The sequence below is a fragment of the Orbicella faveolata genome, unplaced genomic scaffold, assembly GCF_042242905.1.
Source record: "Orbicella faveolata isolate gen_17 unplaced genomic scaffold, um_ofav_v1 contig_15, whole genome shotgun sequence".
NCBI lineage: Eukaryota > Metazoa > Cnidaria > Anthozoa > Scleractinia > Merulinidae > Orbicella > Orbicella faveolata.
In genome coordinates, this window is record NW_028301542.1 from 9,121,787 (window position 1) to 9,130,230 (window position 8,444).

The 8,444-nt window shown below is 38.4% G+C and overlaps 1 pseudogene; it reads left to right on the top strand.

The window, feature by feature from the left end:
• Window positions 1–909: 909 nt before the first annotated feature.
• Window positions 910–8,444, top strand: LOC149113445 (uncharacterized; annotated as a pseudogene).

An 8,444-nucleotide genomic window follows, 5' to 3' on the forward strand; every position in this document is an offset into this window, starting at 1 on the left:
GAAGTAATCGATCAGTGCTTTCTGATTCTTTTCACAAACAAAATCATCAAATATCACTATTCTCTGCAGGTCTGTATTATTCATCTTACCCACAGGTATAATATTGTCACTAGAGCAAACAAGAACATCATAACCAACATCTTTACTTATATCATTCATATTATCAATCAATGTTTGATACTTGTTTTGACCAAGATTTTTAGCATGCAAATGTATCTGATCGTAATACACCAACGGAGATTTAAGAATATGAATTAAAAGGTTAGTTTTTCCGCTACCGCTATTACCACATATCAACATTCTGAATGTATCTTTTGGCATAAATGGGTACAATTGTTTAAAATCATCATTTGATTTTTCACCAGTGTCTTAATTAGGTTTTTCCATATAATAAGTTTAGGTAAGTGTATATGAATATATATAGATGGACATTGAGAGGTATAAAAAAACTTATCACATCAGAAATTGAAGCTAGTGATAAAACCAGAATCGTTCGCAATGCTATAAAAACCGAAAAAATATCAAAGCAGGATAAATATGATATCACAGCTGAACGATTAAAACCAACAATTGATATACAGAATTGATATACAGTATTGATGATAAACAAAACAAAATGATTGAAGTACTCCGAAAAAATCGAAGTGAATTAGAAAATTTTGTACTTTTGAATCAATCACCTGAAACGACAAAACAATCCATAACTTTACCTGTTGGATATAAACCCAAAATGCTCAAACCACCAAGTCCAATTATGTCTGATTTAGATAAAGGCTTTTGTAAAGATGATATAACAAATTTGCAGAAATACGATTTGCCTCCACCTTCAGAAGTTATCAAATCCGTTATTAACAATCAATTAGATATTAAAACAAACTTATTGAACGATTGGGTCAGACATCTCAAAAGATGGGGAGAGAAAAAGGTCAGTTATCAAAAAAGAAATACAAAACACAAAACAAAGCAATGATTGAAGAATTAGACAAAGACATTGAATTGTTACAAAGATACAGAGATAGAATGAAACTCATAAAAGAAGGCTCTAAAACGATCGGTCAAGGTATATACACACAAAAAAAGAGGAATGCTTATAAAATTAATCCACAAACTGGAGGTTATGGTAATTTAGTGATAGATCTTCCAAACTATATGGTCAGTTGAAACTCATCGCTCACAAGAATGGTGAAAAAGTATACGACAAACAGGTTGATTTTGATAGAATTGATCTGCTCACAAATAGATTCAATAGCCACAAGAATTATAGTGGATAGTCAAAAACGGTATTCAACGACCTCAACAGAATGAGTGCGATTCCAATTCACAGAACCTCCAAAAAAAGACAAAAAGATCGGAAGCGGTGTGATGTATTACAATAATCCCCGAGATCTTCTGAGTCGTCTTAAGCTTCTTGGAGGTAGTATTATGGCTGGTAATGATGCAGTAAAAGAAGAATTTATGCAAATAGCGCATACATTGAATAAACGTGGAATCTTGAATAACAATCAACTCAATGATCTGGTCAAAGAATATGTAATGATACAATATAATGCAACGATCACTTCGTTTTTCTTCTAAAAATAGAGACAAAGCTGGAATTAGTAAAACTCATGATTTCACAATCAATTTCAATGCTGTATATCAACTTTTTTGTGATTTCTAAAAGATCAATATGAGTCTTCTAAATTTAAGATTATTATACCTAACAAAAGACATACAGTGGGGTACTGCACTGTGTGTTCTCTCTGCATACTCTTCCAGGCAGGATAGTAATACATACACATGTATTTTTTTTTTTTTTGGAATATGCTGTTACTGCATGGTCATACAAGAGGCACTAGTTGCTGCTGAGTAGTCTTAATATATGTGGACTAAATGTGACAAAATGTATATTAAATCTGCGCCAGTTCAGTACAATTTAATACAAAATTTTAATCAGCCGCAACTATAAAAAATAATTGTTAGCAGCGGATGTTACATGTACTTTGTGAAGGCTTCTGGAGGGGTTATACTTTTCTAAAGTACCTGGCAGCAAGTACTATTTTGATTTAGTAAAGCAAGACTGTAGTGACTGCTAGGAAAATGTGTTTGGTACATCCCAGAAAAATTGGGTGGGGGTCAGTGCGGCCCACTTCACAAAACCCTTAAAATATTTATGACCAAAATCTGCGATTTTCTCTACCCCATTTATGACTGCTGCGACTGCTGCAGTTTCCCTAAACATAATTTGTGAACGGCTGTTGTTGATGGCCTTATCGATAATGATGAAAATTGAAGTAGCTTATTCTAAAAAACATACCAAATTCAAGACTACAGGGCAAAAGCCTTACCCTAGAGTATGTATGACCAAAACGGCTGAATAAACATACCCTTTGGGACTGCACATAGCTATATATAGCCCATATAAGAGAGTTCCCCCTCTCCCCTGCTGGAGTAGGAATCAATCTATTATTTCCTTGATGACATAATAAAGATAAAATCTCAAAATAATCAAGAGTTACTTGTATGCATGGGACTTCATGATCAAAATGATGCCTGATGCTTACAGTAAATTGCATAAATTACTCCTACAATGTGCCAGAATTCTGTCAATCTGGTTACTAACAGGCCACAAAAATCTGACTGTAGAATTGCCCCCGCAGGGTTTTGGCCTGGAGGCCAAAACCGAGGAGGCACCCTAGGATTCCCTGTATGCATACAAGCAACAAAAGCTCTGGTACAACGACTTTCGGAGCTAATTATAAACGACCTCTGTAAATTATGTTCCCGTAGTACACAGTACTAACTATGGCCAGCAATACTTCATCCAGGTTGTTGGTAACATTATAGGCTATTGCACTTATTGTTATCACTAAATCACGAACAACAAGAACCAAAAGTCGGCACCGACAACACCAGTTTTGCAAATGTGTAAAATTCGCCATACGATGACAGAAGGCTCTCCGTTATTTTGCTTCAAAACAATAATAAACTTTTCTCTTTTCCCGACATTTTTGCTTAAAAAGTCGAAGTAATGTGTCTGCAACATCTTTCCATCCTCGATATAAAGTGAAACGAAACTGATGGTTTGCAAATAGAGGGAAATCGTGAGTAATCGAATCCCCATTTTCTCGCTTTGTGAAACGAGCTGCGAAGCGCAGTTTAAACTGGATGTGACGTCATTTTTCGTTGGATGTTCAGGAGTCTTGTGCCCCGCCCCTGGGATATGATGTATTAAAAACTGATCATGTCAGGCCACGATTTGGGAAAAATTTAATAAGCGCCCCCCTCCTTGATTAAGCGCCCCCCTCCTTGATTAAGCGCTCCCTCGAATAAGCGCCCTCCGTCTTCTCCTAAATTTGAAACAACCGCCCTGGGCGCTAATTCGAGGATTTACGGTATTGGATGATGCCATGGGAAGTGAGTTTATCGAGTTAATGACAGTTTTGAGAGTCACATGCTCTTCAAACGCGTGAATCCCAATTAAACTACAACAGCCAGGCTTTTGTCACAACCGTTCACCTGTCATTCTAGTCTTCTTATATTCAGTCTTCTAAGCAGGGAAATGCGTCTAGCTCACGTTTAGTATGGATCCCTAGAAAACGCTGAAAGCCTATTTCTATGTGTCCCATTGCTGCAATTAATATTCCTGTGCTCATTTATATTTTCTTCTCCGTTGCAGTTCAAGAACACCAACCAATTCTGAGTATGCGTTGCAGATTTAAGCGCAGGTCTCATGCAAAGTTTGCCTTTATGGTCTTCACGGTTTTCGCCATCGGGGTTCTCTTTGGAAACGTGTTCACTCCATTACCACTGGATCATCAGGATCAAGAGGATGGACTACCAAATATCGTGACGGAAACCTCCAAACGGAATCGGTTTCTAGGTGAGTAACTAAAAGTTCCATAGAACTAAACGCTCTAAGAGCGTTTACTCGGGTTTCATACCGCAACACAAGTAAGCTTATTGCACACAATGAAAACAAATAAAAGAATCAGGAAATTTTTGCGTTCGACGCCGTCACTTTAATATATATACCTTAAATAACTGATTTTACTAGCTGACTTTCAACCTCTGTCTATTGCTAAAATTAACGTTTTTCATTGACAACCGAGGTTTTACAGACAGATATATCATGCCAGTTTAAAGAGGTCCCTGTACAAACTATGATTTGTTGATTCGTTGCGTGACAGCGCCAGTTTCCGTAGACTCAAATCTCGTGCTAAATATTCTGACATTAATTGGTAATGTTTAAGGGTAAAAGTTAGTTTGAAAACGTATATTTTATTACATTATTCTAAGCTGGAAGCACAAATATAAGCACCCTGCGAACAGAGCCTCTTTTATCGCTTTTTTGAGCGGTGCAAAGCATATGTGCCGTAAGAAAAGCCTCTGCTTGCAGGGTGAAATATAAGCGGTACATTTGCAGTCGTGTGCTCGTTCATCGTCAGCGTAAACAAACTCCCTGCGACTGATTCGAGTATTTCCCCTGATGAATAAAGTAGACAGTACTTACATAATTTGCCGTTCCTTGGTTCAGGCACACTCTTATGGATCTTTTTCCACCGATTCCAAACAATATTTGACCGTATAAAGACTGAGCTACATGTATCTTTCGCGACTGGAACTAATCAACAAATGCAATCTAAATATAGCTGTTCCCACAATTAACATTCCAAGACCAAGGCGATTCAAAGTCGTGTTCGTTAACATATAAAATAAACAAGCACAATTCGCTCAGATTTCGATAAATGCTACCGTCGAAGCGTGTATATTCACCACTGCCCAACGCTGAGAGCACAAAATAGCGAAGCCCACGGCGACTGAATGGAAAGAACTCTGAGAAAGATCCAGCGCAAAGAAGAGCTCGCATAGCCTGCTTACATGCTCACATGTTCGCCACATGTCTTATGACATGTACTCACATGTCTTAGTATTAAACAGTACCAGTTTACTGGCCGTGACAATGCCCCTGCAAAACTCAAGCGGGGTGGCCATTTTGGTGTCCTTACAGAAATGTGGAGTTTTTCTGCATATAACCGTGCTCAGGGCACCCAACTATGGAAAGCCACAGGCCAAAATTAGGCTTGCGTTCAAATATTGTTTTTCCGGCCCAGGCTGAATATTCCTATTTTTGTGCCGATTTTAGGCTGAAAATATTCTTGTAGTATGCTTAATTATAGCTTACGACATTTCCGTTTAAGGATGTATTGGGGTATCAATTACAAGTGTTTGGTGTCTACATCTGTCTTGCTTTAAATTGTGCACGTGCTCCATCGCTGTTCGTTACAGTCGGTTAGGTCAAGATATCACCCAGACGACACTTGGCCGTTTTGGCTTAAAAAAAAAACATTTCTCACAGAAATGCCGTGATGGAAACGAAAATGCCCGATTTTGTTTCAACTGTGTCAAAGACAATTAAAGGTGATAACTGCAGTAAACTCTTTGTGAACCAGCAAGGGTTGTCTGTCAATAAAAAATGTGTGCATGGTGTTAGCGGAATGACAAAGGCAGCCGGGAAAGGAGTTCAACCAAAGAAGGATCCTGAGGTAAAATGAGGTAAAATTATCCGTGTTTCAATATAAAATAGTTCATAATATTCTCTATACAAATAAAATTCTGTACAAGATGAAAAAGAAACAGCAACCAGATTGTCCTTATTGCTATGACATTGATCAAACACCACTCCATATATCCGTGGAATGTCCAACAGCTAAATCCTTTTGGAATAAATTTACAAAGTGGTACAACGCTACATGCGGAGGAAACATTGCTTTGGAGCTAAACAAAATTATATATGGTGTTTTAAGATACACATCGTCCAGTTTAAACCTAAATCACTTGATCATAATTGGAAAATATTTTCTTTACATTAACGCAGTTCATGATGAAAAAAGACCCCAGTTCACAGATTTTGTAAACCCTTGTTAACGAACAAATTGAATTAGAAAAATATATTGCGATTACGACAAATAAACTACTTTCTTTTAACAAAATATGGTCCAACTTTTTAAACAATTAATTATTGGAGGCTAGCTGTGCAAATGCAAATACTGTTACTATCCATTTGTAAGTAACTTAATTAAATTTATCAATTTGTAAGTGATTGTATTGTATCGTAGTATTAGTATTGTTCTTAGAAGCATTAGTATCGTTTTGTTAGTATTATCGTATTGTAAGTAGTTTCGTATTTCTTTAAGTCGTTTTCAGTACTTAAGTGTAAAGTAATTTGTTGTGCATGAAATAAATAAATTTATTTAAAAAAAAAAGAAGAAGAAGGATCCTGTTGGTGAAACTGAAAGTGAAATCAAAATTGCTGTTCAAGATACGTTGGGTAAACTCCTATTAATTGTTTCTCATGAAAGTACTGTCTCTTAAGAAGGTTTTGTACGATCAAAGTCCATTTTACTGAGCGGAACATATAGTTTAAAAGACCTGTTAAAAGTTATTTTTTTACCATGTGCATACAAATCGTCCGTACCTTTTTCTAAAAGGCGTTTAAATCAAAATTGCAGCTCCGTCAAGTGGTAAAACTAAGAGCAAACTAAGAAGTGCAAATAGACGGGAGCAGTACTCTGTCCAGTTTAAAGCCAGGGTAATCCATGATGTTGAAGCTGGGGGATTAGCCCAAGAAGAGATTGCAAGCAAGTACTGTATCAACCAGTCCTTAGTTTTTAAGTGGATGAAGAGCAAGGCAAAGATAATGCCTGCTGCTGTGGATGCCCATAAGAAACTGTTCAAAATGAGAAATGGATTAAAGCACAAACAGCTCCACTGTATTCTTTTTACCAAGTTTAAAGAAGCGAGATCTAAAGGGTACTGCGTGGATTTCAACTGGTTGTGGTCTAAAGCAAGAGTGACGCAGAGAGAGATCACTGGCGATCTCAACGCGACAGTGTTGTTGAGTCCTTTTTGAAGAAATACAACGTCAGAATGCGGGCGTGCCAAAGATGCCGAAAAACAGCAAAGCAGAATTTTGAGCTCGACCTAAAGAAATGGCACACAACCACTCGGGAGAAATCAGTGCGCACTGAAAGAAATGACGGCTACGATGAAAAATGAAGCAGATATCAACCAAAGCAGCGCCTCAACGTTGACCAAAGCCCTCTCCCTTTTGTTATTGGAACATCACGCAGGTATGACCACTTAGACAAAGACGTCGATCAGCATGGCCACAAAGTCTGGATCAGTCAGCCTGGAAGTGGTTTGGACAAGCGCCAGTGCACACTTCAGATCTGTTTCAGACCAACTGGTGAGCAACAGGCTTGGTGTTATCTTCCGTGGAACTGGAAAACGCATAAGCCAAGATGAAAAGGAAGTCTACCAGACGTCGATGTCTACTACCAGGAAAATGCATGGGTGGATACAAAAGTGTCTGTTGAATGAGTGCAGAAAACTCTTTCACCGTCTGTAAAGGATAATGCACGTCTTTCCTTTTCTGTGACAATCTAACGGCACCAGTGTCGGATGAATTTAAGGAGTGTGTTTCACAACTGAATGGTGTAGTTTGGTATGGGCTACCAAATGCGACCGATATGTGGCAACCTGTGGACGCCGGATACCCTCAGATCCAGATCAAGCTCAGCGAAGATGGTTGGATGATAACGAAAACGCAGAAAAGTGGTATGGTCTCGACAGTTCTTTTACATCAAAGGAGAGACGGATCCTCATCACACACATTGGATAGGTGAGGCCTATGAGAAATTGACCAGCGCTGAATACGACCACCTACGGCGGCGAGTGTGGCAGAAGACCGGGTGCCTGATAACGGCTGACGGATCAGAGGACCAACTAATAAAACCAGAAGGGCTGAAGAACTATGAAGTTCCACCACCCGCTTATCTCCTACCATCAGCTTGTCTTCCTCAAATTGAGAAGAACCCTGTCTCAGGAGCAGAAGACATGGTCTCAGAGGAAGTAGCCTATCCAGAGGATCCTTGTGAAGAGCTACCCGACACAGACATGGCAGAGATCCAAGAAGATAGGTTTGAAGATAGAAATTACAACGATGATCTTGTTGGAAGGAAAGTCACAGCCCTGTATGAAAATGGCTGGTTGACAGGAAAAATTGTTTATTTGAACAAAGAGTTAAAGGAATACAAAGTGGGCTATGCCGACAAAACGTCCGACTACCTGTCCTTCCATGACTTTGATGGGGTTGAAGTGACTTTGGAGCCAGACTGCTGGCAATAAAGCCTGATATATATATCTTATTAGATGTTTTGGTGTGTAGTATCGCTGTGTATTTTTACGAGTTGTGCCGTATTTTGACGAACCCGTAGGGCGAGTCAAAATACAAACAACGAGTAAAAATATATAGAGGATATTACACGGTGGCGAGAAGATATGAATTTTATGTTTGAGTGGCAAGAACAATATCTCACTCGTGAGATATTGTCCTTGCCACGAGAACATGAAATTCATATCTTCGAGCTAACGTGTAATGTTCTTTTTATTATATAGACATA